The sequence below is a fragment of the Heptranchias perlo genome, chromosome 22 (assembly GCF_035084215.1).
Source record: "Heptranchias perlo isolate sHepPer1 chromosome 22, sHepPer1.hap1, whole genome shotgun sequence".
Taxonomy (NCBI): domain Eukaryota; kingdom Metazoa; phylum Chordata; class Chondrichthyes; order Hexanchiformes; family Hexanchidae; genus Heptranchias; species Heptranchias perlo.
This window is the reverse complement of record NC_090346.1, coordinates 40,321,592-40,345,537: the sequence shown is the minus strand read 5'-3', so window position 1 is coordinate 40,345,537 and position 23,946 is coordinate 40,321,592.

The window sequence follows — 23,946 nt, the reverse complement described above, 5'->3', positions numbered from 1 at the left end:
GTTTATTAACTTATTATTAATGTGGATGGAATGTTTTCCTTTATAATCACTTACATTCGTGATACAAATTAGATTATGGGGTATTTCATCAACTCTATGGGTTGATCTTGACTTTGTGCGATAGTGTAATTGGCAGCCTGTTTTACATCTCTCCCGATTTTTATTTCCATTGAAATCAGATGTAAACCGGGCTGCTGACAATCTATCACCCGTTTTACACTGTCAAACAAAATCACAATCCACCCCGTTGTGTTATATTACAGCCAATATAGTCCTGCATGATGACTAGGCCACCACCTTCACTAGGTCTCAGTAGAGGTAAGACAGGCAGTTCTGCTCTGGTTTCAGCAGAACTATACTTGAATTCTCACCCCTTATCTACACTGCTATTAATGCAGCCTGCAGATTCTACCATTAGACGGCTTGAGCAGGAAGAAAATTAAGAAAAGTGAATGGTTGGGAATGTGAAAAATTAGTAAACAGGGATCAAAATGAAGGGAAAATCGATATTCGAACAGCAAACTATTCAACTAAAAAAAAATCCTTCAGAGGACCAGCCACTTATGCCTCAGAGTTCCATCTGGAGATTCCCTCCTTGTGTCCATTAACATTTTGAGATACAGTATATGAGTAATTTGAGACAAGATATGTGGTGAGTGCAGAATGCTTGGGAGGAAAAAGGTGGCTTTGGAGTTTGGACCCATGGTTCCCAAAGCTCTCCCCTCCTGGGGTTTCCCACGCCTCATGTCTGGGTCCGTTGTAAACTAATTGATAGAGATTGATTGCTATGATTAGTCAACAACTCCATGTATCATGCGACTGCCAGGCTGGTAGAAGGTGAACTAAATGGACCGTGGTCTTTTTTCATCCAGCAATTCCTATGTTCCTATGTACGCCACACAATGGCTAGGGCAGGTGCATTGTATTAATTTGAATATTAATGTTTCACAGAACTGTGGCCAACAGGAAACTGCTAATTTGGTGTTTTGCTGGCAATTTGTTGAGTCGTTGAGTATATTCAAGGCTGAGATCGATAGATTTTTGGACTCTAGAGGAACCAAGGGATATGGGGATCGGGCGGGAAAGTGGAGTTGAGGTCAAAGGTTAGCCATGATCTTATTGAATGGCGGAGCAGGTTCAAGGGGCCGTATGGCCTACTCCTGCTCCTATTGCTTATGTTCCTATAAATAAATAGATCGAGGGCCACCGTGGAACAAAGTCTTTCCCTGGCCCACCACACGGGAAAGGACAGCATAATAAGCACCCCCAAAATACATATCGCTTATAAAAATTAATGTGCCGCTATGGAGGATATTCACCTGAAACGTTAACTCTGTTTCTCTCTCTCCACAGATGCTGCCAGACCTGCAGAGTGTTTCCAGCATTTTCTGCAATTATTTAAATGGGGCAGAGATTTAAACATTTTCTTATTACAGAAGACAATTTACTGTAGAAAATAAAAGGACCCATTTGCTGACAGTACAAGGAAGATGAGAGCTTTTATTCGTTGTTATTCTGGTACTCAGTCGACCGACCACTGGAAGTTTGATCAGCCTTGATGAGACATGAGCTACTGTCATGTCATGTGCTTTATAGAATATCAGATAGTGGTGTTTAATTCATATTATTATTATCCAAACCAAACCATGATAAGTAGACTCAGGCTCATTAAAAATAACCTAAATACTTTCACTTGCAGAATCTTCCAATTATTAGTAGATCATTCTGGTTAGCTCTGCAACAGATCAAATATGAAAGCACTGGAAAAGTTAAGCATGCTCTGTAGACAGGCACTCCTTCATTTTACATGATTAAAAAGAACTTTGAGTCATCTTTATACTCATCTATTTGACCCTTCAAGGTTAACCTACTTTCAATTTTTATCGCAGAAACATTCATTGTTTCTGTTTATTCCTACACAATTTTTTTTTTAAACTATTGTATCCATGAATTAAATGCATTTTTATGTTTGTGGTCCCGAATTCTGCTGGAAGAGGAGGAAAGCAAGTGAAATAAGTCCTCTCTCGAATTAACTGGTGACAGAATTGTTCTGGTGCCCTATTAGTGAGTACATAATGATGATACGATCTTAATTAATTTTACAAAAACCCCACTTTGCCCCAATCCTTGCCTGCCTCGGACCTGAAACATGATAAACTACTGTACAAACTGGTGAAACCATGCCATCCTTAAGTACTTAATTGTAAAGCGCTTTGGGATGTCCTGAGGTCGTGAAAGGCGCTATATAAATGCTATATATCTATATATCCAGCGTGGCCTCCTGTGAGCACCATGTTGAGAACAGGAGAGGTTCATTTTCATCTTCACCACTTGGGCAGTAAACTGGAGGAATCGCCCCCCCCCATTGAAAATGAGGTGGGTTCTAGAACGGATGGGCGAGCTGCTCTACCAGTTTACCGCCCAAGGTGGGGGAGTCATTTCAACTTTGTGCGATGGTGTAAAACAGGTAATAGCGAGTCGGTAGACTGTTTTACATCTCTCCTGATTTTTATTTCCATTGTAGTCAGTGGAAATAAAAAATCAGGAGTGATGTAAAACGGGCTGCCGACTCGCTATCACCTGCTTTACACTATCGCACAAAGTCAAAGTGGGCCCCCAAGCAATGAAAATGTAAATGATCCCCAATATATCAATCCTATGTTAATGTTTTCATCCTTTGTAAATAAAAAACGTTTAAAATGTCAATAGAATCATGGAATCTTACAGCACAGAAGGAGCCATTCGGCCCATCGTGCCTTTGCCAGCTCTTTGAAAGAGCTGTCCAATTAGTCCCACTCCTCTGCTCTTTCCCCATAGCCCTGCAAATTTTTCCCCTTCAAGTATTTATCCAATTCCCTTTTGAAAGTTACTATTGACTCTGCTTCCACCATTCTTTCAGGTATATACCCTAACATTTAATTGTTAAATGTTGGCCGGTTTTCCTGTTTCCGGTTGTTAATATTTGTTTAACTTTGGCTTCTTGAAATAAAATCTTTTAAAAAAAAATCACCACTTCCAACTATTTTGTTCCTCGTTCTCTTCCACAGCCCGTAAATCACCAGGAGGGAATTCAGCACTGATGACGTATTCTCAAAGCCGCCTGTTCCCATGGGACATAAATAATTTTTGGTATGAGACTCTCTTTGTACAAGTGCAGTAAAGGGCAGCCATAACTGTAGGAACTAACCCTTAAATTGGAGCACCTTTTCCAATAAATACAGAGAATAAAACATGCAATCTTGTAGAACAGTCTGATCAGAATCTAAGGAATCTGCAGTTTAACAAGGAGCCATTTTTCTTTAATCTTTAAAAACAAGAGAAGGCAGAGGATTGACCTAATCACAGATGGAGAGTTTGCATGGGTACAGTTTTGATTGATAAAAAAATGCACCTACCATTCACTGCTGAATCATGCAATGTGACAACACATAACAAATTCCACCCCCAGATCAAAGTTTCACTGGCAGTAAAAATAGAATGCAATCAGAATCGACCAACAATAAGCAGATTCAACCGTCTGAACTATCAGAAACGAGCCACCTCACCCGTACAAAAAAGGCTTATCTTTCATTCTGCACAGGCTACAAAGAGTGGAAAATAATGAAGTAAAGGCACGCAACAGAATCAGTATCTCACTGACAATACCCCTCAGCATTTGTAAAATGTCAAGATTTATTTGTGGGTGGAAAAATTTAAATCCCTCCCCCTTCCTTCAGCTGTAAAACACAAAGAGGTTATTGTAAAAACAAGGGTTCTCAGCGGTGTTTGTTCTTCAAGAAAATTGATTACAGATCATTTGAAAAGTAGGGCATACACAAAAACGTAAAAGGGGGAAAATGTAAAGTCAATAGAGTCCAAAATTGCAGAATATCAAAAGATTGCAGGAACTTTGACAATAACTGTTAAATAATCAAACATGAAACCTGAGTTTAACAACAAAAGACTCACTTTATAAGATCCAAATACAGCTAAAGAGAAAATCATTTTCTTGGGCAGAAGATATAGGATGTCTGAACCATTCCACCAAAACACAAGGAGCTGAACCATTTTCTGGTTCACTTGATGTTCAGCTGTTAGCTCATAAGCAACTTGCAGCTGAACATCTGTGGATCCTGGACTAAGATTCAGAAAAAAGCCTCCCTACATTCCCAAGTCACCTGCACGTACACAGCTTTTTCGAGGAGCTAGGATTTAATGGGACATCGTTATTTAAGTTGGTCTGCTCCCCAGATCCCTTATGCAGGTGCGTACCTATACAGACAATGTCCAATCATTAGGGAGGTTACCAGCTCCAAATGATTAATGTGCCAGTGAGTATGTCAAAGGGCCTCGAGAGAGTTTTATCATTTTAGAGTTCCAATTAAAAGTATCTTTTAGCTACATTACTCAGCTGCTGTGCACACTTATCTTATTTGCATTCAATTTTTTACACTTATCTGCTGTTTCCATTTCAGTCAGATATTCATTTGGGCCAGAATAAAACCTTGGGGTCAATTTTCAGATGGCCGAGCGGGCACGTTCGTGGCGGGGGGGGCTCCTAAAATTGGGGATTCCCGGAGTGGGTCCGGAGCCCGGCTCCAACCCGCCCACTTCCAGGTTCCCCAATGACGCGAATCGGTGCGCGCGCAGCCCCCGCATGTGGGACTCCCACCGGCAATCAAAGCCGGCGGGATCCCACTTAAGATCATTATCTGGGTACTTAAGGTCGTTTACAGACCTCATTAGTTGGAGATTTTAGGAGGATTCGGATTTTGGACTACCCAGAGTGTGTTTCCCATACTGGGGGAAACACTCCCTGTTTAAACAGACATGTTGCAACCAGCAGCCAGTGGCAGCTGCGAAGGTCCATTTAACAGGTGCGGGGTGAACCCTCATTCATTGCAGCAGGGCACTCTGTCACCTCAGACAAAGTTTGGCCTGTCACACCGTTGTCTCCACACTCCAAATTATTAAATCATACCCTAAACTCTGCTGTCCAAACACATTTACCTACTTTGTGGACCCCCTCACATTCACACCGTCAGGATGGGGGTGGGGTCCATTGCTGCATTCATCACTCCATTGGAGGACGAGCAACATCACCAGCCTCGCCAGGCATGCCGTCCACCTCCGCCACGTGGAGCTACACAACACAGTGCTGCGCAACAGGCATCTGCACAAAGTAGTCGTGCAACTACACATACACCCACTGTAGGGTGACCCAATGGGTGGCATCAAGGGTGTTCATGGAGAACCTCATGAAAGAGCATTATTGCACAAGCCAGTCAAGAATGGCCAAGACGTGGCAGTAGTGGTGACAATATAATATGTAATGTGAGTTGATCAGAAATCAAATATAAGTAAAAACCATGACAAACCCTCAAACACCCTTGTGCATCCCCTTCATGCTCACGACACGTTTGCCTTATGCTTCCTACTACACATACGTGTTTCATGCCCTGTGGCTGCAGCACAGGTAGTGGCAGGTGGGTTGAGGCTGACCGTGAAAGAGATGCATGAGAGGGTGAGTATGAGATAGAGCCATGAGCTTGTATGAGGATTGGGTTGAGTGGTAGTGGTGGGATGAGTACTGGGGAGGTGAGTAAGTGCAGGTAAGATAAGGATGAGGGTTCAGTGGGTGTGAGGAGTGATGTGATAGAGTAGTGTTGGCAGTGCAGAAGGAGATGTGGGGTGGGGGCGGTGATGTGGCAGACGGAGTGTAGGGGAATGAGTAAGAGTACTCAATTCAGCTGACCTGGTTAGGTCATTGAAGCACCTCCTGCACTGTATGCAGGTGCGTGATATGTTGGTGGTGCTGGTGACCTCCTCTGCCACCTCGAGCCAGGCCATCGTGGTGGCAAATGCAGGCCACTTCCTCCCGTCCGCCAGGTGGAAGATCTCCTTCCTCCTCCTCCTCCTCCTCACCCCATCCAGTAAGACCTGGAGTGAGGCATCATTAAACCTGGGAGCAGCCTTCCCCCTGGGCTGCTCCATGCTGTAATTTTTCCTATTTTCTGCAGCATCAGTCAGTGGAGAACTGCCCCTTTAAATAGGGCTCCTCCAGCTGACAGCCAATGATGCGGGTGCGCAGTCCGCCCGCTGCGCAGCTTTCCAGCGCGAAACCCAGAAGCCAAGTGCCTTCAATTTACTTACGATCGGGTGGGGAGCCCACTGATTTCACTGGGCACGTTACCCATGTGCTCAGTCGACCCCCCCGCTGCCAACCCGCCTCCCTCCTAATATCGGGCCCCTTGACTTTTGAGTGAAATGGATTAAAAAAAGATTTGCAGCAAGTGAATGAATAAATAAGATAAAACATGAAATCGTTCCTAATCAGACATCCTAATGGTTTTCTTTTTACTTACAGTTTATACTGAAAGTATTCCTCGTTCTACTTTACTTCTTTTTTAACCAAATTAATAATTTACCAAAACTTACAGTTTAACATGTTCATATAACATTCCTTATATTATATTGAGGTAGAAACACTCGGAGTGGTGAACCAACAGTGCTCAACGCTCCATAGATTTAAACTAACCCACTAACTTACCGCCGTCTTTTCGTCGGCCACTTCCTCGAATAGGAAGGGGAGAAGAGCCCAGCGTCCGTTCAGGAGAAGCTAGGACCCTGGGAGAAACGAGAAGATCACACGCTCCTCTCAAACACTCATTTTTGACAGCTGCCTCTGCAGGCTTGGAATGTGAAAGCAGGAAGTGAAAGATACAACATTTTAAATCAATGTAAAAACAGTTATAGACAGTGAAAAAAAATGAGAGGGTAAGAAATAACTGAATAAAAATAAAAGAGACAGAAGGGAAAAGTAAAAAAAAAATTTTACATTTATTTTTAATTTTAATTATTGAATTAATTTAAATTAATTTTAATTATTTAAATTTAATTTTTAATTTTTTTTAATGACCAAAAACTATTAAAATAAGGAGTAATGAGACTCCACATTTTTAAAAGTTAAGTTTTAGTTATTTGGCGGTCAGTAAGACTCACCGTGCTGTTAAAACATAGTTTAGATCTATATTTTTAAGCGTACCTGTTTGGTGGCGATATTAGTTACTTTCCAACTGGGCAGATAAGCAAGTTAGCGTTTTTTCAATGATTTCTCTGATTGCAGTGTGTGATGGCCCTTTAATGCGAAGCTGTCATATCGCCGGTGAACTACTAGGGGCAAGTTCCAGATTTCCGCTTTTCACTGCACATGTGCGAACGCGGGAATTTGCTCTTCCATTTCGCCACTAACGGTGAGCGCTGTTGAACTCTCCGTTTTTTCCCAAGCGATTTCTGCCATATCCACATCATGTTATGAGCACAAAATCTATGCTGAGTGTTTTATACCAAAGGTCATACTTGGTTGTATAAGATACACAAACGTATTTCTTACAATACAACAGTGACTACACTTCAAAAGTACTTAATTGGCTGTAAAGCACTTTGGGACATCCTGAGGTCATGAGAGGCGCTATATAAATGCAAATTGTTCTTCTTCCTTTGCCCACTATTTTGCTGAGATCTTAACCCTGTTAAAATAAACAAGTTAATGCTTACATTGAAAGATCAGACAAAGAAACGTCCATATCACTCAGAATGTTACTGCTTTCTCTGAGATCCTGCTCACCCCTCAACACCTTCAAAATTCCTCCATCAGTTTCATGTCTCCAATATCCCTTTCCTTGCCACTGGAATACATAAGAACATAAGAAAAAGGAGTAGGCGATACGGCCCCTCGCACCTGCTCCGCCATTCAATAAGATCATGGTTGATCTTCTACCACAACTCCACTTTCCCACCCTATCCCCATATCCCTTAATTCCCTTAGTGTCCAAATATCCACTGATCTCAGTCGTGAATATACTCAATGACTGAGCATCCACAGCCCTTTGGGGTAGAGAAGTCCAAAGATTCACAACCCTCTGAGTGAAGAAATCTTTCCTCATCTCGGTCCTAAATGGCCTTAACTTAAGACTACGACCCCTAGTTCTAGACTCTCCAGCCAGGGGAAACAGCCCAATCCATGACTTTTAAATTCCCCTTTATCTCTGATCCCTTTGCCCCAGCATGTCCCTGCCTCAATTGTCTCTCCCACGCATCCATCAAAAAGTTCATCGCAACTTCTGACAATATAATTCCAACTTCCCTCCCTTGTGTCCCCTGAATTAGGAAACCCTCCCTATCCTCCTCCTTTTTAGGGAAAAATCTAAGAGCATTTTCTTTTTCCTCTTCCTCTTAGTTGAACTAATAACAGTGAACATTTTTGTGTTCCACTACTACAGCAACACATAAAATGGTATCATTAAAAGTGACCATGAACTTGTTGGATTGTTGTAAAATCCCCACTGGTTCACTAATGTCCTTTAGGGAAGGAAACCTGCCATCCTTACCCAGTCTGGCCTATATGTGACTCCAGTCCCCCACACCAAATTGGTTGACTCTTAACTGCCCTCTGAAGTGGCCGCTACCACTGGTTCAAGAAGAAGGCCCACCACCACCTTCTCAGGGTAACTAGGGATGGGCAATAAATGCCGGCCTTGCCAGCAACATCCATATCCTGAGAATGAATAAAAAGACATTTTTGGAACCAGAAAAGCACCGTGGAATTCATTGATTAAATTCTGAAGGAAAATGCTTCATCTTGGCTGAAGAAAAGAATTATGCCAATTCCCCATATCATGCAGCCTTCCCTCATCAAAGTGTTTGAAATACCGTCAGTGCACTATTCATGAGTGAGGAGGTGGAGTGGGATCAAGTTCCAGGACGTTACATCATTCAGAGCCATTGGGATGTTCTCAGCTTTCCTTTATATGTTCGCAAGTTTATTTTGAAAATCTCATCAGGACTATCAATCCACAAATGGTTGTGAAATTGGTGTATAGAAAGCCAAAGGGTTTCAAGGTTACCAGGATCTGTTACGAACAAAATGTAATGGGAGAGTGATGGAATTGCTTCTCATGTTGCCTGAGCTCCTCGCCACAATAATCTGTTTTATTCTAGTAGTCACTGTATATCAATCAACTCACATTTTATTCCGTCCAGTGGAGAACATGACTCTAATTTTAAATAACACAGGGAGAGAAGATTTCCAAGAACGTCAGTACTTTTGATTTATTGATATTAATAAACGTACTGATGTTTTCTCTTGTATGTAAGACCATTACAACAAACATGAGTTCACACAGCATGGATATGTGAAAAATCTTCCTCTTGTTAGTTAGAGCCTGAGTTCGTTCAGTGTGCAGAATGGATAGAAATACCTCTTTGGCACATAAGTAAAATCAGCTCAAATGGGCTGGGACTTCATTTACTGCAGCTGAGCTAGTTGTGCTATTCTGCAGTGTACTGATAAAGTGCTATAACACACTATCCTGGACTACAGCTCTGAACAATTCCCTTGTTTTTATGCATCTTCTACATAGCAAACTGGATGTAAAGGCCTTGAACTAATTTCAAAATAATTGCGGAAATTTGATCATCCTAGGATCAAGTGCGAATCTGAACTGAATCCCTCAAACTGTGCTATTTTTAGCTTTTCTTCCCAAATTTCATGTTTCAACTTTGGGTTTGGAAATTTTATTCAGTTTAGAGTTGGTTCTATTCTTCTGCTTCACAAAACTTCCCCAAATCTTCCCCTTCATGAAAAAAAACTCTCTATAATGAGAACAGTTAGGCTAAGCCTATCTTGAAAGCCGAAAGTGATGTTAGACTGGTCCCATATGAGCCGTTTTCAAAACTTCTTTGTTTTTTTGTAAGTACATTGAGTCTACAGCACAGAAACAGGCCATTCAGCCCAACTGGTCTATGCTGGTGTCTATGCTCCATACGAGTTTCCCCCCTCCCTACTTCATCTAACTCTATCAGTATACCCTTCTATTCCTTTCTCCCTCGTGTGTTTATCTAGCTTTAAATGCATCTTTGCTATTTGCTTCAACTACTTCCTGTGGTAGCCTTTCCACATTCTTACCACTCTTTGGGTAAAGAAGTTTCTCTTGAATTCCAAATTGGATTTATTAGTGACTATCTTATATTTATGATCGCTAGTTTTAGATTCCCCCACGTGTGGTACACAGACCAAAATAAAGTGTGTACTTCATGTGTTGTCTCACTAATAATTTCTGTAGTGAGACTTGGAATTTGTTCAATTTACTTATATACTCTAAACGTGATACAATGTGCCAATCCTTTCAACAGTTGGTCAACCATATTTTTTCTAATCCATTTTATTCGACAATACACATTTAATCCTAAACTTTTTTCACATCAATGTGTGTTACCTTGCCATCTGCAATTCGCCTGTCTAGTCACTAAGATCTTTTGTTTTTTACATTTTGTGAAGATAATTATCTCAACAGAAGTTTGTTCACCCTCCCTGTAAGCAATTGCTCACGCCAGTGTCCCCAGCAACACACTATAGTATTCACAATTGACACCCCAAAAATAAAACAAAGTTTTGTCAAAATAAGAAACAAAGAAAGAACGAACTTGCATTTATATAGCACCTTTCTCGACCTCAGGATGCCCCAAAGCGCTTTACTGCCAATGAAGTACTTTTGAAATGTAGTCACTGTTGTAATGTAGGAAGTACATCTTATAAAACCAGTATCTAATTACATTTATTTGAGTGAATATTTTAATTCATTAAGGCAGGATAAAGTTGTGAGCATTTGTTAGGCTGCCTAAGTCCCATCTGTAACGATGACTGTGGGCAACGTGGACATCTCACCCTGCTAGACACAGCATATCTTCACACTATTAGGAAACACAACTGCAATGTCAAAAACGTGAAGCCTAATGCGAATACACATGAGGTAGGTTTAATAGCTCTTAAGGAGAGTGATCAGCATTCAGCGCCAAACTTCTGTGGAGGCAGCAAGCTGCACAATGAGCAGAGGGCGGAGATCAGTGACAGATACTTCAAAAGGCTGACAATTTTTAATGATGGAATGTGAGCAACCCTACGCTTTTTGATTCTATTTTGTCTTTGCAAACTCTGAACTTAATAGAAACCTGTGAAATAACATCTCGCGGCCTTGCAAACTGCAAAAAATCAAACTAGAATTCAGACGGCAGTGTTAGCTGCAACAATTCTGACAATACAAGTCTTCTATTGTGAAATCCTGAACCAAAATGCATAGCTAGTTTACTGAGGATTGCTAGAACTCCTGTACAGCGTTTCACAAACTTCAGATAAAAACACTCGATTTATTAATCCTTGTATCAAAGCCCATTTTTTTTTTTAAAGTTTTTTATTGCATGACTTATACATTTTGCGCAACATGTAAAGGAACTTTGCTTAGAGAGTAGATTTTTGCCTGACACCAATACAGATATATAATACAGAGTGCATACACTGGAAGGTGATTTATTATTGTGTCTCAGTCCATTTAATCATTCATTCAGTATTTAAGTTCAAAAATGAAGCACAAAAACACTTATCAAAAGAAACGAACGCTCTTTACAGAAACATGGGGGTAGAAATTAGTCCTCGTTGCGCCCGTTTTGTACAGGTGAATTCCCGAAAAGGGAATTTGGCAATGGATCGATGTACTTAGAGTCCTGAGCATGAACCACTTGATGGTTGGACTAGATTTTGTCTCTACAACAACAACAACTTGCATCTATATAGGGCCTTTAATGTAGTAAAACACCCCGAGGCGCTTCACATGAGCAATTATCAAACAAAATTTGACACCGAGCCACATAAGGAAATATTAGGACAGGATAGGTAGGTTTTAAGGAGCGTCTTAAAGGAGGAGAGAGAGGTAAAGAGGCAAAGAGGCTTAGGGAGGGAATTCCAGAGCTTAGTGCCTAGGTAGCTGAAGGCACGGCCGCCAATGGCGGAGTGATTAAAATCACGGATGCATAAGAGGCAAGAATTGGAGGAGCACGGAGATCTCGGAGGGTTGTAGGGCTGGAGGTGGTTACAGAGATAGGGAGGAGTGAGGCCATGGAGGGATTTGAAAACAAGGATGATAATCCTGTAGATCAGGATTCTGTGTTTAATTGTTTGTCTTTGACTATTAATTCCAAACAACAGAGTGAATGTGATGTGCTTTGATAAATAGGGTTTGGTCTTTGGATTAGGAATGCATTCATCTATTGCTACTGTACCCTGGTTATGATGCTGCCTGGTGCTGGTTTCAGTATTTCCACTCTGCAATGCGATCTGAGATCACCAGCCCTCATAATTTTGAAATCCCATAGCATAAGTATGGAGAAAGACAACAGTGTGTTCACTCAAAGTCAATAGGGATCTTGTGTTACTTAGGGGCATGCAAAATAGATCAAAGGCTTCTAATTAAAACATGTGAATGTTTCTCCTGCATTAGATCTAGTATACGGTTAATTATCTATTAAACAGTTAGTATTCTACTTAGATGCTATAAAAAGAATCCACACAGCCAATGATAAAAATAAAGAACAAAATGTTGAAATGATGCCATAAGATATCACTAACGTATTTGCTAAATATTAGATCAGGTCCTGTTTACCAGTGGCATCTTGAGGAGCAGAACATCATTACTGTACCATCACTTTCTCAATGTTCACTCCGCAGATCAATTATTGGGTTCTTACAATTGAACCTTGGATTTCAGATTCATAAATTTAATAGTGCACAGGGTTAAATTTTATTTGCCTTTTTGTGTTGGAACGATTGTTTTATCTATTGTTGTACAGGTAAAACTCATCTCATACAGGTGTGTGCTTGCGTGTAAATGATCTCACACAGAATAGGAAGTGTAAAAGGACCATTTTCTCCCTTTTCATCTGGTGATTTAGTCAATGGTCAACAACATTAGCCCTATGGGCTGTGGCACTAACACTAATGACATCCCCAAAACAAGAAAACACTGGGCTAAAAATTGCAGAACACTAAAAATTCATGCATTGCAATAAACTTGGAAATAAATTTTCTGTATCACCCATGACTCTAGGAACATAGAACATAGGAACAGGAGTAGGCCATTCAGCCCCTCGAGCCCACTCTGCCATTTGATAAGATCTAGGCTGATCTGTGATCTAACTCCATATACCTGCCGTTGGCCCATATCCCTTAATACCTTTGGTTGGCAAAAAGCTATCTATCTCAGATTTAAAATTAGCAATTGAGCTAGTATCAATTGCCGTTTGCGGAAGAGAGTTCCAAACTTCTACCACCCTTTGTGTGTAGAAGTGTTTTCTAATCTCACTCCTGAAAGAGATGGAGACTCTAGCATGTCTCCATCTCTTCCCATCCCCCTGCCATAAATTTAGAAGCACTCACTTACTTCTATTTACTTTATATTTAAGACTATCTAACATTTTTTTTTAAAAGCAACATTGACTGTTGCCGTTTGCTTTGCAATGTTTTAATTCAAAACTTTGGATGAAGTTAGCTCTAACCATACCCCAAATAAATAGGCTCTCTCCTTACACTGGAATCTGTATTTTAGCCACCATATTACTTCCATTTTTCCATGGTAAAAGAAGATTTATACAGTGTCAGATGTAGGAATTATTGGTGTCACGCTGCTACTTGATAGGCTCAAATTTCACATTCATTAAAAAAAAGCACATTTGACAAGATGGGCCTATTTAGTTCAGGCCTGGTGTCGGGCCTGATCAAATAACACCAGGACTTTCAGCAAGCACCCTCCTAAATTTGGGACGGCACTACTAATAAAATAATGGACAACCTGTCCAAAGTAAAAATTGCATTCATAGGAACAGGAGCAGGCCATTCAGCCCCTCGAGCCTGTTCCGCCATTCTATTAAATCATTGCTGATCTGCACCTCAACTCCATTTATCCGCCTTTGCTTCACTTCCCTTGATATCTTCAGCCATGTTTATACCATGATTTGCCAATTAGGATTGATTAGACAGCGGATGACCTCCAGTGGATGTTCTGCGGTGCCCAGCGATCACTTGAGGCTTCTGTGCTCATCTGGCCTTCTGTCAAAATACTAAACATGGGCAGGAAGTTTGAAGGGCCATCCCTGGCAATCTGAATCTGTGCACAGTGGATTTTGCTAGGCCAAAGAGCACACCCACCAGGAGCTCCTCCAATCTGCTAAACCTTGAACCTAGTGGGGAGGTGCAGCCTGAAATTGAAGAGTAGCATCTTTAAATAACGAAAGGGCAGCTTCAGCCTTGGGCAATGCACAAATATACAACAAATCATTTCATCCTGGCAGTCGGTTGGACCTTTGGCAGGATAACGAAGAGATAGACAACGTACCAGTTAACATGGGGAAAGTAGCTAGGTAAATTTACAATGAAAAGCTATTAAGCTTGGATTTAAACATTCAATCCAGAATTAGCAGTCAGCAAAAGATATCAATTCTTTTTTAAAAAAAGAGAATGGGAACCAATGAAATCTCTCCAATTTTGTTTTCGAAAATCTTTTCAACTACCATTTTTTTAATTTTCTATTAAAAAGAAATAAGTTCACGTAATAAAGACATGAAAAATGACTATTCTAAAGAAAATTATTAAACCTACCTATACAACAGTATTTTCTATGGTTGAAGTGCCTCTAATAATATTTTTTATGTGCCTCTCCAGAATCACCACTGTCAGCTGAACAGACTCAAGAAACTAGCTGGCTACAACCCCCTCAGTATGTGCCTCACAGTTTCCAGAATTTTTTTTCATGAGGACAACAAAATTGGCTATTCATCAAGTGTGCCAAGACTTGCTGTTTATAATCTGCTCCTGTGCATCAACAAGAAAATGACTAAAGATTGAGGATGAAAACCTATAGGGAAACTCATTTAAGAACAATGCAAGCAACCACAATTTGTTTTTCTTTGGAGAAAACATCAAATTAAAGGTAAAGCATGAACTTTCTCTGAGGTAACTTTTTCGAAAAAAACATAAGTTACTATAATCAAGTGGTTGTTTATCTACACAGCATGTTAGAAATATGACAAATGAAACTTTGCAGCTTGAACTTTTGCCATTGTTTATTTTGTATTTCTATTTTGTAATATATAATAGATGGTTATAACAGCTGCATTGCTTTTCTTTGTCGGAGAGAGCACTAAAATAGAATCAGAGAAAGTGTGTAATATACTTGGCAAATACCAGAACGATTGTACTATTGTTAAAGCTTCAGGGAGGTTTGCAATCTAAACACGTTTATTTAAGCAAAATCTTTTAATAGCACCAATGGATCAATTCTAACTGTCACCACTGGGCAGAAGGGAGACCAAAACTAGGGGCCATAAATAGAAGATAGTCACTAATAAATCCAATAGGGAATTCAGCTGAGCCACAGCTGACACTATTGCAGGACATTTCATTCTCAATAACAGAGAGGCCTAAGTTGAATTTCCATGATCCAGGTGGTCTGTTGCTCTCCAACTTGTTGATGCTCCTTAGTGTCAGCCGTGGCTCAGTTGGTAACACTCTCATCTCTCAGTCAGAAGACCGTAGGCTGAAGTCCCACTCCAGAGACGAGCATATAATTTGGGCTGATGCTTCAGTGCAGTACAGAGGGAGTGCTGCACAGTCGGAGGTGCTGTCTTTCAGATGAGATGTTAAACCAAGGCCCCATCTGCCCTCTCAGGTGGATGCAAAAGATCCCAGGGCATTATTTCGAAGAAGAGCAGGGGAGCTCTCCCTAGTGTCCTGGCCAATATTTATTCCTCAACCAACATTATTAATGATGTGGAGATGCCGGTGATGGACAGGGGTGGTCAAATGTAAGGAGTCTTACAACACCAGGTTATAGGTTGGATTATAATCTGGTTTTGTAAGACTCCTTACATTCAACATTATTAAAACAGATTATCCGGTCATTATCACATTGCTGTTTGTGGGACCTTGTTGTGCGCAGATTGGCTGCCACGATTCCTACATTAGAACAGTGACCTCACTTCAAAAGTACTTAATTGGCTGTGAACCGTTTTGGGAGGTCCTGTGGTCATGAAAGGTGCTATATAAATGCAAAATAAATTTCTTTCTTTCTTTTTACTAATGAGAGAAGAATTAAATAAAAATGAAGAGAAAATAAAGAGCAGCAGAACCAAAACTACCAATGATTTGCTGCTCATCAGCCTCCACAAATGATTAAATCCTGAGTCAGAAGTGGGAAATAGGAGCTGAGCACAAATGGCATAATATACTTAACAGTGCACATTACTGTCATTCTACATTGCTAATTTTAATAATCCTCAGAGATCGAGCAGGCTTTAAATATTTCTTACTCTATTAGTAATGCACTCCCTCGTAAAAATTTTTTTTTAGCTGAAAAGTTGCTGCATTGTACAAAAATTTATGATTAAAAATCTACCTGAAATGACCCTGCTGCAAAGGTCATTGTGTGAGGATATTGAGAGCTAAGGTTTTGTATACACCACTGACTATCAGGATTTTAGACTGGCTTTCTGGGTAAAGGGCCTGCATTGAGTATTGTCTTGGCCTAGTACATTTCATCAAGAACCATCGAGTTCAGCTTTTGAATGAGTTATGAAATTATTCAAAATTCTTGCCAGGAACAGACAAAGCTCTGGCAATTTGTTTGAAAAGAAATTCTCTGCTGAAAAGAAGATTTCGACAAAATGTTTCTTGACAGCTCACCATTACCAGGCAGGAGGACAGTGCCACATTCCTGATGAAGATCGGTTCAGACTGATCATCTTTTTAATCTACGGCAACGCCCAGGGGGTTGCATTATTATATTTAGTAATGAGTAATGAGCCAGACTTACAATGGAGCCAAGGCGGGCGGATGGAGTTGGGATACAGATCAGCCACAATCTCATTGAATGGCGGAACAAGCTCGAGGGGCTGAATGGCTTGCTCCTGTTCCTGTGTTCCTATGTTCACGACCTCAGGACATCCAAAAGTGCTTACAACCAATGAATACTTTTGAAGCGTAGTCACTGTTGTAATGTAGGAAATGCAGCAGCCAAATTCACGCACAGCAAGATCCCACAAACAGCAATGAGATAAATGACCAGATAATCTGTTTTATGTGTTGGTTGATGGATAAATATTGACCAGGAAACCAGGGAGCACTTCCTCACTGTTGCACTGGGAGTGTCAACCTGGATTATGTGCTCAAGTCTCTGGAGTGGGACGGAAACCCACAACCTTCTGACTAAGAGGCGAGAGTACTAACACTGAGGCATAGCTGACATGATTTAAGACCAAGTGCATTTCCCCAAACAATACTAAAAAAGTAGTCAGAAAAGGGGGAGTAATTCTGACAGTCGTCCCTGTGTACTTGATTCCATCTATCATTGTCCACGGTGGGTTTCCGGATCTCCTTCCATAACTTCAGCAGAACATCAGTGGAAACCTCGGACAAATGGCGTAAATGGTCGTTTAGGCTACTTCTCTGAGGTTTCTGCCGAAGTTATGGTGGGAGAACAGGAAAACCTACCTCAGGAGTGCGTGTTGGGAATTCAGGCTCCGAGGTCAGCGCTCCAGGATTTTCCCAACCAGTCCTGCGGTTACACGCTGACCTCCATACCAAATTCCCGGCACCTGTTCCTGGCGCACAGACCCCTTGTGCCGGGAGCACGAATTTGTAAAATTTACCCTTAGATGTCATTCACATGATAACAGAGTTATGGGCTTCCATTTTGAAAATGAACATGCAAATACAGTTAGAATCATAGCAGAATCATAGCATCATTACAGCACAGAAGGAGGCCATTCGGCCAGCTCATTGCAAGAGCAATCCAGCTTGTCCCACCCCCCTGCCCTTGCCCCATAGCCCTGCAAATTTTTTCCCTTCAACTACTTATCCTGTTCCCTTTTGAAAGCCGTGATTGAATCTGCCTCCACCATCCCCTCGGGCAGTGCATTCCAGATCCTAATCACTCGCTGTGTAAAGAAGTTTTTCCTCATGTCACCTTTGTTTCTTTTGCCAATCACCTTAAATCTATGCCCTCTGGTTCTTGACCCTTCTGCTTTGTCTACTCTGTCTAGACCCTTCATGATTTTGAACACCTCTATCAAATCTCCTCTAAACCTTCTCTGCTGTAAGGAGAACAACACCAGCTTCTCCAGTCTATCCATGTAACTGAAGTCCTTCATCCCTGGAACCATTCTTGTAAATCTCTTCTGCACCCTCACTAAGGCCTTCACATCCTTCCTAAAGTGCGGTGCCCAGAACTGGACACAATACTCCAGTTGCGACTGAACCAGTGTTTTATAAAAGTTCATCATAACTTCCTTGCATTTGTACTCTATGCCTCTATTTATAAAGCCCAGGATCCCATGTGCTTTTTTAACCACTTTCTCAACCTGCTCTGCCACCTTCAACGATTTGTGCGCATATACCCCCAGATCCCTCTGTTCCTGCACTCCTTTTAGAATTGTACCATTTCCAGTTAAGGCTTAGCTGGTCAAATAACATCTTACTTGGGAGACACAATCTTACACATGTAAACCTGCAAAATCATTTATTGGTTTGACTTTGGGTTCAATTTTGTGAAACACCTGAGCTGATCAGTATTTTTGCTGCAGTATTTGAAACATTTCATGTTTTACTGTAGAGAAGACCCAGTTAAATCAAATTACATTGTTTTAAAAGTAATTCCAATTGGACAAAATGATTTCCAATTTGTACACAATGTAATTATGGAATATTCATTAAACTTTTCTTTACAAAATTCAATAAGGTTTCATAGGGGGCGATTTTCAACTGCCACTCACCTGTTTCTTGCCTAAAAATTGGGCGAAGGGCAAAAGAATATTGGATGGGGACCTAGAACACCCCTTCGACACCCAAGGTCCACCTGGTTCAATTTTCAGGCAGTCCTTTAAATGGGCACCCAGCATTCTGACCAAAACAGGTTGGAGGCTATTTCAACATGCAAATCTGGGTCCTATGATGATTGTAGGCCCCAACTGCCATTTTCATGTACAAATGGGCTGAGCATGCCCCATGCATGCATGCTAGGCCCAGTTTACCCAAGCATTGAACGGCCTAACCAGTGGCCCTTAAAAGGATCACGAGAGGCCACTCCAAAAATGGCCTGGGAAAATTTGGTGGGGGGAATCCGGAAGTCCGGCTGGCGGGATGATAGTTAAAGAGTCAAATGTATCTCATTGAGGTACTTAAAGCACTTTACTTCTGATTTATTAGGTAGTTAGAACGATTTTCAACTTACCTGGACGGCTTTCCTACGGCTTCTGATTCACGCCTGGTAAAACCAGGCATGAAGGGCCGGATCAGGCAAAAAGAAACAAAATAAATTAAATAAAAAACCATTGCATTAAGTTAAAACACAAAATCAACCTACCTTTCCACCCTGCCCCGATGTCCGATGTCTCTCTCTTCGATCTCCCCCTCTTCACCCCCCCCCAATGTCCCCCGATCTTCCCCTCTTCACCCCCCCGATGTACCACCGATCTTCCCCTCTTCACCCCCCAATGTCCCCCCGATCTTCCCCTCTCCCCTCGATCTTCCCCTCTCCCCACCCCAATCTTCCACTCTGCCCCCCACTCCCCCCGATCTTCCCCCTTCACCCCCACCGATGTCCCCCTGATCTTCACCTCTCTCCCCAATCTCCCCTCTCCCCCCCGATCTTCCGCTCTCCCCCCTCTCCCCCCTCCCAGATCTTCTGTTCCAGTGCTGGATGGCCTCTCGCTCTCTCTCTTTCTCTCCCCCACCTTGCGTTGCAGCTCCTATGAGCAACCAGCCTGTCAATCAGGCTGGCTGCTGGGCGCGAAACCCGGAAAGAACTTTAATCACCATCAATTATATTGCGATCGCGTCGGAAACGGTAAGTTTTGTTTATTCAGGTTTGTTACGCGCATCTTCACCCCCGCCCCCTTGCTGCCAACATGCCACCATTTCAAAATTGAGCCCATGGACGCTAGGAAGTGGTTAAGACTGATGGAACTCATTTCACTTGAGGCCTTTACAAACAGGAGAGAAGACTTTCATTCTATGAGCCTGAGCTGCAAGTTTCAAAATTGAGAGTGTTCTGGCCTACTACATCACTCAGCCTTCCATGGATGAAGTTAATTGGAAAAATCTGAATTACATAGGATGTTACATTTAATGATTAAACACTTCATTTTTGTGAATACGAAAATAGGTACATCTTTTAAAGTACTTTAACCTTAATGGAAAAATATTAACCTTTTTTCTTTTTGAAGCCTAGATTAAGCATAGATATTCTGACTGGTATTATTTAAACACCAGTGGTAACCGATGTATTTTAAAGAAAGAAAGACTAGCATTTATATAATGCCTTTCACAACCTCAGGATGTCCCAAAGTGCTTTACAACCAATGATGTACTTTTGAAGTGTAGTCACTGTTACAATGTAGGAAATGTGACAAGCAATTTGTACACAGCAAGGTCCCACAAACAGTGCTGTGATAATGAGCAGATCATCTGTTTTAGTGATGTTGGTTGAGGGATAAATGTTGGCCAGGACACCGGAGAGAACTCCCCTGCTCTTCGTTGAATGGTGCCATGGAGTATCATCCTAGATTTTTTTTGTGCTCTGGAGTGGGGCTGGAACTCACAACCTTCTGATTCAGAGACGAGAAAAATTTGGTTCAGGTGCTATAAGCATTCTCGTAAATTTTGCTAACAATGTTTGTCAATGCTGGAGATTGGAACAGTTTTCCACCTAGCAGCAGCATTACAGTCAGTTATAGCAAGGGTTAGATGCAAAGTGAAGATTCCATTTTACTCAGCCCCAACAATATGCATTGAGCCCTTGGAAGAGCACGTTCTACTGCATTAGTGAATATTTCCCACATTTCCAACCCAATGGCATTTCTGAGACTGCCAGTTCAGGCCAGGCTTTGATTGGTTCTGGAATTTTCTTAATTTTACTATAAACTAAATAGTTGTAATACATGTTTGGTCTTTATTTAAACTAATTTTATTATTGCCAGAACACAATCGTTTGTGGAATGACTAAATGAAAACTGAGTAAAAGATTTGATCCTCATAGTGCCATGTTAAAATGAAATTCATTCTTAAATGCATGATTACTAATAGCATGTACTTTATTAATAATTCCCATGTTTTTTATTCACACCGGTATAAACCACAACAATCCATGCATGTGCTGCATATGCACGAGGAAAAGAGTTTATTGGTTGAGCAGAAAGCTTAATTATTGTTAAGATCTGGGGTCCATCTAATGTTGCCTGATAATGTGCACTCTGTGTAAACAGCAGCGTCATTAATGTATTGGTGGCTTAGATGTAATAGTAGAAATTGTTTATGGTGGAAGTAAATTGTCTTTATGAAATCTGGAATTGCTTTGTCTCTCTAAATGCTAAAGCCTAGATTTGCCACGTTTACTACATTACAACAGTGACTGCACTTTCAAAAGTATTGCATTGGCTGTAAAGCGCTTTGAGACATCCTGAGGTCATGAAAGGCACTATACAAACACAAGTCTTTCTTTTTCTTTCTCTCTGCTATTTTAATGGGCGTTCCAGTACACGACAGAAGAGAATGGAAATTCCTTTGGAACGCAGTGATGAATGACCATTTTCAGCTCTGCCCTACAAAAAGGGGAACATAATCCATTTTCAAAGCTGCATCCATCCAAATCATATTCTGCCAGCGAGGGGATTGGCAGCTGTCCACAGCTCGCTTGCCACAGAACTGACAGGAGAAGCGTTTTCATGCCACTTGAGTGAGGAATAATGAATTGGCACAAATATTGTTGAGTGAGTAGTTGCAGGTTTTAAATTCTATTTGAATGATTTCCTAAGGATATTGTGAAGTGAATATTTTAGACCTGGTGAACCCCAAGGTTCTTTTTTATATTAAAATTTAATAGGAAAACACCACTTACCAAATGTTCCAATTTTGTTTTACCCAAAAAATCTACAGGCAGTCACTTCACAAATTACACTGACTCTTTCTCTCCGACCTCAAGTCATGGCTTAGTGGGTAGCACTCTCACCTCTAAGTCAGGAGGTTGTGCAGTCCCACTCCAGAGACTTGAGCACATAATCTTAGCTAGCCCTTCATCACAGTGTCACTTCACTGACTACCTGAGGGTCACTGCTGAGAGACAGCTGGTCCAACTTCATCCTAATGGAACCGCTGAGCTGCCTCTGGATGCCTAATTGGCATCCGCAGCTCACCGGTTCCACGAGGACTAAGTTAAACCAGCTGGCTCCCAGCAAACCCTTTGGATTGACAGAGATGTGCTGAGAACACTATGCAAATTTCAATGCACAGTGTTACACCCAAGTACAGTAATTGTTAGCATTGGGATATAGAAGCTAAGTCATACACTCCTGGTTCTCAAGGGACATGGCCCAGTCAAGGGAGCTCTGTTGCATCTGTTGACAGAGAAACAAGCCTAGAAATTCAGTGACTGCATGCCAGGTTTACAAGCGTAAAATGGGTGCCTAAGTGTCCAATATGGCGGGCGGCATGGTGAGGAATATGCGGGACATGACCGCCCACTGTGTTGGACACTTAGGCACTTAGTTCTTTTGAAGATTCTTATATAATTAAAACATGTTATGTAGACAAATGAACATATGAACGGATATTGTCTGTTATCAAAGAATGCCAGCACATGCTGGAACTCCAAATCACGATAATCTGTAATTCCCAGTCTAATTCACACCTAGAACAGAATTTTGTAGATCAGATAAAGAATCTCTGAGCAGCCATTTTAAATTTTAACAGAGCGAGCAGAATCTTGGAACTTGGCTACCACAACTTTTAACAAATTTATAAAGATATACGAGCATAACAGGATAGAAATTCTAGTTTTGTTAGCATATTTATAGGATTAAAGTTTAATTGCCAGCTCTAACATTCCTTGGTGAAATATAGGAACAGGAGTAGGCCATTTAGCCCCTCGAGACTATTCCGCCATTCAATCAGATAATGGTTGATCTGTACCACAATTCCATTTAGCCGCCTTGTCTCTATATTCCTTGATACCCCCACCTAACAAACATCTATCAATCTCAGTTTTGACAATTTCAATTGACCCAGCAGCCACAGTCTTTTGGGGGAGCGAGTTCCAGATTTCCACTACCCTTTGTGTGAAAAAGTGCTTCCTGATTTCACTCCTGGATGGCCTAGCTCTAATTTTAAGATTGTGCCCCTTTGTTCTGGATTATCCCATCAGAGGAAATAGTTTTTCTGTATCTACGCTATTCAATCCATTGATTACATCACCCCTCACGGCCTTCTAAACTGAAGGGAATACAAAGCAAGATAATTTACGCCTTTAAGCCCCAGTATCATTGGGGCACAGATTGCTCCCGAAATAACAGAGGAGCTCAACACACTCTCCATTGTTAGTGGCGAATTGAATTAGCAAGTTTCGGTGTCCGCACACATACAGTGAAACGCGGAAATCCGGAACTTGCTCCGAGTGGTTCTCCGGCGATATGACAGCTTCGAATTAAAGGGCCATCGCACGTTGCAATCAGAGAAATCATTGAAAAAGCGCCAACTTGCTTATCTGCCCAGCTGGAAAGTAACTAATATTGCCACCAAACAGGTACGCTTAAAAATACCAGACTGCCAAATAACTAAAAATAAACTTTTAAAAATGTGGCGTCTCATTTAACTCCTTATTTTAATAGTTTTTGGTCATTAAAATTTTTTTAAAATTAAAAAATTACATTTTTATTTTACTTTTCCCTTCTGCCTTTTTAATTTAATTCAATTATTTCTTTGGCTTTTCATTAAAAATTTTATTTACAATGACATATGGAATACTAACTTTAAATGAATGAAGTCTGCTTGTCTGCTTGAGCAATGCGGCCTGAATCTGTGGGCAGGACTTCTCTTCCTGATAGATTTTGTGGGCGTGCCTTCTCCTCTCACAGACATTTCCAGCCCCGCGCAGAAACTCACGCTGCTCAGAGGCTGGGTTCATAACGCACAATTTTTTTAAAGTTCAAATTCAAGCAATTCGACGCCACAAAGCCCACAGTAAGTAATCTTGTTAATTTAATTCGCAGGAGCGGCAGAGACCGTTGCCTCGCCGTCCGGAGTGATTTCTGGCC